General features: G+C 47.5%; 1 non-coding gene across 1 annotated transcript; it reads right to left on the bottom strand.

The window, feature by feature from the left end:
- Positions 1–6,104: 6,104 nt before the first annotated feature.
- Positions 6,105–6,208, bottom strand: LOC118891402. Its single transcript, XR_005018983.1, has one exon. It is a non-coding gene; the product is annotated as a U6 spliceosomal RNA (small nuclear RNA).
- Between the last annotated feature and the right edge of the window lie 4,322 nt (positions 6,209–10,530).

Genomic DNA, 10,530 nt, shown 5'->3' with positions numbered 1-10,530 from the left:
AAACAATGGGTCAGAAATCCCACTCTTGCTAGGCTCTGCTTTTCTCCACTTTAGTTGTCTTTTTTTTTTTCCCCATGCTGCGCTGCTTGTGGGATCTTAGTTCCCCAACCAGGGATCCAACCCGTGTCCCCTGCAGTGGAAGTTCAGTGTCCTAACCACTGGATTGCCAGGGAACTCCTCAGTTTTCTTCTTATTCAAACTTTCTCTGAATGCAGGCAAGGTTGCTACCCCCAACTCCAGCTTGCTCTCATGAAAAGAATGCTTCTTACCTCCTGGCTTCACCTTGAGTCCGGAAGCTGACCCTCATGGTCTCTGATCGGCCCAGGTAGGGTCACATGTTTTCCTCTGACCCAATCACTGGGGGCGGGTGAGGACCAAGCTCCATCTCCAGGTATTCTCTTCTTTCAGATTTCAGGAGCAGTGATGATGCGGGCAAAGAGGCAAGATGAGGCCCAGGAAATGCCAAATTGGGTTTGGTGTTGGGTAGGGGAGCAACACAGATGCAGATGGCAGGGAGTCTATGACCCCCTCTCCCCCCGTCCAGTACAGACAGGAGGAGGAGAGATCTGGGCCGCCAGCTCTCCAAGCAGTCAGGGTGGGAGGCCAGAGCTGGGGCTGGCCAGGCTCACTTCCACAACGGGCTGTCCCCAGAGCAGGCTCTGCAGTCAAGGCCCAGGAGCAAAGCTCAGGCCCCTCCAACCCTGACGTCCAAGGTGGCACTGGCCTTCTCTACTCCACAACACCATCAGGGCCTGTCTACCCTAGAGCTCCCAGGCCAGAGCCTTCCCAGGGACCCAGACACACCAATACCAAGCACTGGGTTCACACAGAGCTGGGGACCCCAGCCTGGAGGTTCCTCATTCACCACAAGCTTTCAGCCAGCTAGATCCTCCCCCTCCCCCTGGGAGATACTACCTTAGGGAAGTCACCTTCTAGAGGTCAGCCAGGACTTACCCTGAGGCCGGGCCAGAGGCTCCCTCTGGGCCACCTGCTCAGTTATGGGGTCACCACGCCACACTTTGCAGGCCTTCTGGGCCTCAGTGCTGCTTCTCTTGACACTCTTATTCCCACTGTGGTATGGAGTGTCTGCAGTTTCATGGGTCCTGGGGCCCCATGGAGTTAGTTCTCAGCTCCCAGTTCCTAATGAGAAGTGTCAACACTCACAGAGCACTTACCATACCAGGAACCATCTAAGAATTTCATGATTCTCAAGTTCTGGCCACACCAAGCTACTGTTCCCCATTCATGTCCTGCACTTTCTTGTCTACAGCTTTGCACGTGGCATTGCCAGAACGACTTTCTTTGTTTGCCTTTCTTTGTTTCTGCTTGGTGAGTTCATCCTTTAAGATCCACTTCAAATTTCCCCTCCTGTGTTAGTCATCTATTGCTGTGTAACAAATCACCCCAAAACTTTGCAGCTTAAATCAACAAATATTTATTATCTCCCATCATTTGTGAGGGTCAGGGATCTGAGAGTGGCTTAGCTGAGTGGTTCTCGCTCAGGGTGTCTCATGAGATTGTAGTCAAGCTGTTGACAGGGCTGCGGACTCCTCTGAAGGCTTGACTACCCACCTCACTCACATGGCTGTTGGCAGAAGGCTTCAGTTCCTGGCCCCCTGAGCTTTTTCCATAGGGCTGCTCATGACCTGGCAGCTGGCTTCCTCCAGAGTGAGTGATCCAAGAGAGCAAGACAGAGGGGACCCAACATGGAAGCCACAGTCTTTCATAACCTGTACTCAGAAGTTTCCTATTATCACTTCTACTTTATTCTGTTGGCCACACAGACCAACCCTAGTGCAGTGTGGAAGGGAACTGCACAGGGATGTGAATACCAGGAGGAAAGGCTCACTGGGGCTGTCTCAGAGGCTGCCGGCCACCGCTCCCCCATGCGGTCCTCAGGGGATGGGCACTTCGAATGTACTTCTGTGAAGCTTGCATCATGGATGTTTAGTCTCACTCCCAGATGGCAAACTCCTGGAGGATGGTTACTAAATCTTGTTCATCTTCCCCTTCCTTTTTAGCCCCACATATCCTCTAATATAGAGTATATATTCAATAAACCTCAAATTAATGCTGAATGCATGAATAAATGAGTAAATAAATGAATGAATTAGTGATTCTCTAGGTGGATAGTTCAAGACTAGAGGAGACAGCATGAACTATTATATGATTAATTTCCCCTGTTTCCTGCCTCAAGATACCTAAGGAGTTGGTGGCTCAGAGCTCGCTTCCTTTTCCTCTGGTTACTTCTCCTTCCCTAACACCCCAGACTTGTAGCATCAGAAGGCTTGCTCGCCATCTTGGTATAATGACGGCCTGCCCTCTCATCACAGCTGATTGGACCAGGGCCGAGCACCTGACCCAAGCTGGGCCAATGGACTCCAAGAAATTTGAAATTGGACTAAGAGAGGCCAAGCTTCAGTCTGGCTGGTTTCTTGTCAAGACGGAAAATTTGGAAACTGTTGGCAGTAGCAGTTCTTTGATCCATGGACTGGGGAGCAGAGAAAGCCAATCTGCCTCAACAGGAGACAAGAGTGCAAATAGAAGAGTGAGAAGGAGGAGAGAGGGGAAGGGTAGCCAAGGTTGCAGAAGCTCTCAGTTCCTGCTTCCAGTTCTGTCGGAAACCTGGCTGCAGCTCCAGCTTGGTCCCCATGAGATACACATATATGTATATGTATTTTTAAATTTTTATACAATTTTTAAAGGTTACTTTCCATTTACAGTTATTACAAAATATTGGCTGTAGTCCCCGTGTTGTAAATATATCCTTGAGCCTGTCTTACAGCCAATAGTTCGTACCTCCCACTCCCCCACCCCTATATTGCCCCTTCCCCTCACTTATATTCTTATAATAAATGGGGTTTAAGCAATGGTGTCCTGGAGCTGGTTCACACTAGCTCCTGAAAGCTAATTGTACATCTTTCTCCATGACGTCACTTTGGGAGCTTGACATAGGCCACAGCTGCAGTATTTACACCACAGGAATTGGCAAATGCTACAAATCAGTGTCCCCCACTAAAAACTGGTTATTAAACATTAGCAAGCACATCAATGGTTTTACGACAATTCCAGGGGGTTTCCGTAACATACAGCCCAAATAGTCTTTCTGACTAAAACATCGGGGCAAACTCCTACTCATGCTTCGTGACCCAGTGCATCTCCCATGAGAAGCCTCATCTGGTGTTTGTGGGAAGCTGATTCTCTGTGTACTCACATAACTTAGGAGACACCATTAGACAATCCAGAATGCTGAGGGCTACGTGACATAGCCCAGGCATAAGACAGAGACCTCACCTAGGCAATAATTGCCTATTGCCCTTGGAGTGAAGTCCAGGCTCCTTATCATGGCAGGCTGTTCCTCTGAGCAGTGACCCGTGCCCTCCTCCATCTCGTTCCTGCCCACACCATCCCCACCCCATCGCCACACCCTGGCCTCCTCAGCCTTCTCAGTCTCTAGCCCAGAGTCTCTACCCCATGAGTTGTCAGTCATTTGGAGAATATGATAAAGATCATGAACCTTCACCTTGGAGGAAACACACATACAGACACACAAAGATTTGCATATAGTTTCAGGGGATTCATGGACCAAATAACTTCTTTTCTCTGAAGCCCTTCCTAACTCCTACATCCCGTGTGCCCTGCTTTACCCCAAACATACCTCTCTCTTAGCACCTTCAGTGCTCTTAAGCTTATGTTTATTTTTGAGTCTTTTGCTACACTGGCTGCTCCTTGGGGTAGCATCTATCATTGTCTTATTTAGAGTACATGAGTGACCGAGGGATGGCTGAGGTGTGTCCTAACACTCAAGTTCTAATCATGAGATCAGGGTGTAGCTACAGACACAGCCTACTGTCTAAGCATAAATGTGCGTCATTGAGGCTGGCGTCAACATTGCTAAAGGGAGAAGATGCCAACCATAGACAGACTGAGACACACGCAGAAAGTGAGAAGCAGGCATTGCTATGGCTGGTGTATTCCCAGCACCAGTGGAGCGAGGGGTGGTTAGGGGCCTGGGGGCTGTCTTGGGCAAAGGAAGAGCACCCCAAGTGTGGTACCATGGGAAAAGCCTGAACTCGGGGTCTCAGAGATCTAGGTTCAGATTCTAGCTCTGTCACTCCTGGCTTGTGACTGTGAGCAGATTACTTTGTCTCTCTGAGCCTCAGTTTCCTCACCTGTCAAACCCTACTTTATTGAGTCACTGCTAAGATTAAAAGAGATGATCTGTGTGATGTGCCTGGGACACAGGAGTTGGTCAATAAAAGTTAGTGTCCCCTTTTCCTGTACTCCTCTCACGTTGGTCACATGCAACAGAAATCAACTCTGTTTAACTAAAGCAAAACAAAGAATTTATTTGTAAGAGTGGCAGAGACTGCCTACTGTCTCCCAGTTCCTGTTATCCCTTTCTAACATGGTAAAGTAATTTTTAGCTAAGTACATAGTTGCTTAGCTAGATACTACCTTTTTTTCCACCAGCTTCCCTTGCGGATTGGCACGACCTGGTAACAATGTTCTGGAGAGTGTGATGTAACCGGAAGTGATATGTACAACTTCTAGGTAATGTCCTTAAAGAGGGCAAAAGGCGACAGGTCCTGTTACGTTTCTTCAAAAAAAAAAAAAAAAAAGAGAGGGTACATACTCACCTCTTCTCTCTTTTCTTCTGTTCTTCTGGCTGGAACAGGGATGTGCTGGCAGGAGGTGGAGCAGCCATATTGACCCATGAGGTAGAAGCTGAGTGTTGAGGATGCGGAGAAAGAAGACAGAAGGAACCTATGTTCCTAATGACTTAGTGGAGGAGAGGCACCATACCAGCTCAGACTTTTAAGGGCAAGAGAATTAAACTTCTATTTGTTCAGCCATTGTCAATCTTTGGGTTTTGTTATAGCAGCCAAACCTATACTCTATCAAGTACTCAGTGCTATAGACCGTATACCGCTAAAATTTGTATGTTAAATCCTAGCTCTCATATGATGGCATTTGGAGGTGGGGGCTCTGGGAGGTCAAGAGGACAGAGCTTTCACGAATGGGATTAGTGCCCTTATAAAACAGACCCCAGAGAGCTCCCTTGTCCCTTCCATCATGTGAGAACACAGGGAGAAGACGGCAAGCAGGCTCTTGCCAGAGACAGAATCTGCCAGAATCTTGATCTTGGACTTCCTGACCTCCAAAACTGTGAGAGAGAAATTCCTGTTGTTTATAGGACACCCAGTCTATGGTATTTTTGTTATAGCAGCCAAATAGACTAAGATACTTAATAAACCATTAAGGTGCTCATGGTGTCCAAAAAAGAGCCAGACAAATGTTTACATTGTTTTGACTTTGACTACTGTCAGTTTGACAATTATGTATTTGACTATTCGGTTGACTCTTGTGTTACTTTGATATACACACATCATTTTGTTTTTTGAATATTTCCTTACATTTGGCACAAGGTGTTCCAGGCTCATCTTGTAATTTCCATGCCTCAGCCTTGGACTCAATCATTTGAATAATGAGTTTTAGTGGTTTTGGTGGAGAATGGTGATTAGAAACCATGATCTGGGGACTTCCCTGGCTGTCCAGTGGTTAAGACTCCGTGCTTCCAATGCAGGGGGTGAGGGTTCGATCCCTGGTCAGGGAACTAAGATCCCGCATACCATGTGGTGAGGCCAAAAAAAAAACAAAAAGAAAAACACCATGACCTGTGTGCTATGTATGCTTATCGATACCGAGCTGACACTGCTTCCAGGTTTTCCGGCAGATAGGAGTAGGAAATACATGTGTATATATATATGTGTTTGTGTGTATAGGTTAATACATGCATCTAATACAAACTCCTGCATCTATACATCCATTTAAAAACCATGAGTTTACATCAACATTTCTAATTCCAATTCAACACTCAGGGTTTACTCTAGTCTTTTCCTCTTTTCTTTTCTTTTTCTTTCTTTCTTTTTTTTTTAATAATTGTATTGCACAGTTAAATGATACATTTTGTATACATCAATTATTTCGCCATGCGGCATGTGGGATCCTAGTTCCCTGACCAGGGATTGAACCCCTGCCTCCAGCATTGGAAGCCTGGAGTTTTAACCACTGGACCACCAGGGGAGTCCCCCCTTTTTTTTTTTAATATGGACCGCTTCACGAGTTTGCATGTCATACTTGCGCAGAGGCCACGCTAATCTCTGTATTGTTCCAATTTTAGTGTATGTGCTGCCGAAGTGAGCACTCCCTCTTTTCCATCAGACGTTACTCTCTTCTCTGATGGTGAGAAACTGGATCCCATTATTTCCACACTACTTCCATGTTTGCTTGGTCCGCCTGTATGTACCAATCCCTTGACCACTCAGGTCCCTCCTCGAGCCTGGCCCTACCATGTCCCCAGCCTGACCAAGGGAAGGGGGAAGAGACCAGATGCACATCTTAAGATATTCTCAATCCCTTTACTTCCCCCTGCTCGTCAAATAGCCTCCTCATTATAATTTGGCCTCCCGTTTAGCTTGCTTATAGATACAGAACGAAGTGACCTTCTGGAGAAAACATTTCCCCCTTAACCCTGGGCCACAGGGAAGCTGAGATTGGATTTGCCTTCTGCTTGAAGAAAGAAGGTGCTAATCAAAGGGCCTGGACTGCAGGACGCCTTTGAAGGAGGATGCTGGAAGCACGAAAACTGGATGCTTCTCCAGCAAGAGCCCTGGGTGGGGGCTCCTATACTTACTGGGGAGCCCAGCGCCCAGGTAGCTGTTCTTCAAGAGCATCCAGCTAACACCCTTCTCGTCTTCTGATCCCATCCTCAAGTACAACAGCAACCACAAAAGCGGCATCCCTGCCAGGCATTGTGCTGGTGGCTTTGCATATATTATCTCTTTTTAGTCCTCACAGTAATATTAGGGGGAGGCACTGTGATGGTCCTTATTTTACAGATGAGGACACTGAGTTTTGGAGACATGAGTGAGGACTTCCCTGGTGGCACAGTGGTTAAGAATCCACCTGCCAATGCAGGGGACATCAGTTCGAGCCCTGGTCCGGGAAGATCACACATGATGCAGAGCAGCTAAGCCTGTGAGCCACAACTGCTGAGCCTGCGTGCTGCAACTACTGAAGCCCGCGCACCTAGAGCCCGTGCTCCTCGACAAGAGAAGTCACCGCAATGAGAAGCCCGCACACTGCAACGAAGTGTAGCCCCTGCTCGCTGCAACTAGAGAAAGCCCGCGCACAGCAACGAAGACCCAACACAGCCAAAAATAAATAAATAAATAAACAAAAAACCAAAAAAAAACCCATATAATCTTAGAGAAGTGAATGAACCTGCCCAAGGTCACGTGACAAACATCAAGGCCAGAACTTGAGCCCTTGATGTCCAGCTCCACTGGCTCCATTATCCTGCTCTGAGCCCTTGACCTCTCACTTCAGTGTTCTCTTGACCTCCACCTGTTGGTCTGACGCTACCCATGCTCTGGCTAGTTCTGTCTTTGTCCAGGAAATAGAGTCCTGGGCGCACAAAAGATGTCAGTGCCGAGCTTTTTAAAAAGTACCGCTGTGTGATATTTAACAGGTGCCAAAAAAAAAAAAAGTAACATACATATGCAAGTCATAAGACATAGTAATAAAATAATCCCCAGCCCCCAGACCTACCGCCCAGCTTAAACATACGCTAACAAGTGCTTTTTAATTAGGCTTAATTTTTTACATTTTTAGAGATCCTTTGTATTTTCAAAGTGCAAAACCTCTCTCAATTTAATCTCCTAACTGGAAAGCTGAATATCCCGTGTAGATTAGCCAGCTCCCTCCTTTTGTCACCCTTTCTCTGAGGAGTGAGTCCTTGACTACTGTGTGTGTGTTTTTTTTCAATCACATTTCCATCAACAAATTCTGTGGGTTTTTACCTTCAAAATACATCACAAATCTGACCACCCTGGCCTCCTCCCCTAATCCAAGCCACTGTCAAGGCGGGACCCCTGCAGTAGCCTCCTAGCCACTGCCCATCAGGCAACCACAGTGAGCTTTAAAAAAAGAGGAGTTAAATTATGTCCCTTTCCTGCTTGGTCCTGGCCCCTGGGACATGTTTGTCCTGCCAGCTCAACCCTGAATCCTCAGCGCTGACCTAGGGCCAGGGACAGAGTCCATGGTCTTTGCCATGGCTGACAAGCCTCCCTTCCATGGGTCTTCTCTCCACCAAACCCCCGCCCCCATTCACAGACCCTGTTCCTTCTTCCTGGAACATTCTTCCCCAGATATGCTCATGGCTCCTTCCTTCCCCCTGTAGGGCCTCTGCTCATTAGCACATTTGCCCCCTTTTATCACATTTTATAAGCATAAAATAAATTCACATAAGCATAAAATAAAACCTACCTAAGCACGTACTTTAAAAAAAATCAATAGGATGTACAATAATTTAAGGGAAAAATAAAAGGAAATGAATGTTTAATAATTTAATATGTATTTTAACAAATAGATGTTCTGGCAGCTCTCTGCACTTATACCTAGAGTTCTTATAAATGTGACAGCCACAAAGATACAACGTGTTGACTCAGATTCTACAGAGATGTGATTTCCTAAAACAGTGAACAACTAACTCTTGGTGGAATCCCAAACAAAACATAGTGTAACCTTCCCTCTGTATACATAGTTCTTGAATTCCTGAAGATGCAGTGAGTGATAAATCTGTGTATAAAATACTTGCTGCTTATTTATAAAACCAAGTTAGGTTCTAGGCTCATATAATTATAAGCAGATTTTTCACCTACATAGATGTCTGCTGGGATATTCCAGAGTTTCACGAAGGAGGTCAGTTTTCAGCCCCTCATTGCTTCACGTGTCTTGTGCGTTGCAGGATGTCTGGTGTGCCTGCACCAGCCAGCTAAACACCTGCTATGCACCTGCCCGCCCTTATTGTGACAAGCAGAAAAAGCCCTGGAAATTGTCAAAATGTCCGCTAGTTGGCACGAGAGTCCAGGGTGAGAACCATAGGTGGGCCCCCGTTTTGATTTTTCCTCTCCGCACACACCACTCCCTGACCTTGTACAGTGGTCTACGTTTTTTGTTTGTGTTGCTTGTGTCTGAGACTAGAATGTGAGCTGCAGGAGGGCAGGGCTTTGTTTCTTTCGATGCCACATCTCCAGTGCCCAGAACAACACCTGGCACATGGAGGGCGCTCAGTGAGGGAGTGGATCCATGAGTGGTGTCCAAGAGCACCCTAGTTTCCATCCCTAGAACTCAACATTAAAGTGTGTGCAGGGCTTCCCTGGTGGCGCAGTGGTTAAGAATCTGCCTGCCAATGCAGGGGACACGGGTTCGAGCCCTGGTCTGGGAAGATCCCACATGCCGCGGAGCAACTAAGCCCGTGAGCCACAATTACTGAGCCTGTGCGTCTGGAGCCTGTGCTCCGCAACAAGAGAGGCCGCAACAGTGAGAGGCCCGCGCACCGCGATGAAGAGTGGCCCCGGCTTGCCACAACTAGAGAAAGCCCTCGCACAGAAACGAAGACCCAACACAGCCAAAAATAAATAAATAAATTAAAAAAAAAAAAAAAAAAAAAAGAGTGTGTGCAGAATCATCTCAGTAGAGAGGCTGCGAAAGGTTCTCAGTGTCATGCATCCACCAGGCGTAAGGCCTGGGTTTTGAATACCAGGCCCTCACTATCCACACGCAGAGCCTCCAGGCTATATACCCCTCCTGATACACTCTGGGCAGGACTGTGTGTGACAGCAGAAAGAAGTCCGGCTTAGGAGCCAGAGACCCGGGTTCAAGGTGTTGTTCCGCCACCCATTTGCTGTGTGACTTTGGGCAGGCTACTTGGCCTCAGCCTCCTTATCTATGAAGGGAAGCGGTAGAACCAGTCCAAAAAGCTAATTTGATACGAGGCCACGTAAACAGACATATCTCTCTCAAGGGAAGAGATTTTGACTCTGCCTTAAGGCAGCCAGGCAGACCCAGGTGGGCTCAGGTGAGCCTGGAGCAGGCTCAGAAGAGAGCATCCAGCTGGAGGAAATGGGGCCATTCTGGCCTGGAGATAGAAGACCAGCCAGTGGGTACGGGTGGGATGACTATCTGCTCCTCTCTGAAGGGCAATCAGAGGACAGAGAGTCTTGCTGGGTGACCGCGGGTCAGAGCCCAGGAGGGAGGTCAGCGCTCACACTGCAGAAGCTGGAAGAGAAGGACTCCTCGGGGTGACCTCAGTCTTAGGTTAGAAGATGAAAAGTTCTAAAGAGGGAGTCAGAGGGAGTCTCAGGTTGGGTACAAAAGACAGAAGAGCTTTCTGGAAGTCGGAGTGTGGATGCAAAATGGAGGAGAGCACTCTGGGTGAACAGAGGCCTGTCAGGAAAGGGGTCCAGAGAGCTTCCAGCAGGCTTTTTTTTTTTTTTTTTTAAATTTTATTTATTTATTTATTTATTTATGGCTGCGTTGGGTCTTCGTTGCTGCGTGCCGGCCTTCTCTAGCTGCAGCGAGCAGGGGCTACTCTTCGTTGTGGTGTGCAGGCTTCTCATTGCGGTGGCTTCTCTTGTTGCGGAGCCCAGGCTCTAGGCACGCGGGCTTCAGTAGTTGTGGCTC

Source organism: Balaenoptera musculus, chromosome 2, assembly GCF_009873245.2.
Source record: "Balaenoptera musculus isolate JJ_BM4_2016_0621 chromosome 2, mBalMus1.pri.v3, whole genome shotgun sequence".
Classification (NCBI taxonomy): Eukaryota; Metazoa; Chordata; class Mammalia; order Artiodactyla; family Balaenopteridae; genus Balaenoptera; species Balaenoptera musculus.
This window is presented reverse-complemented; position numbering and strand designations above follow the sequence as displayed.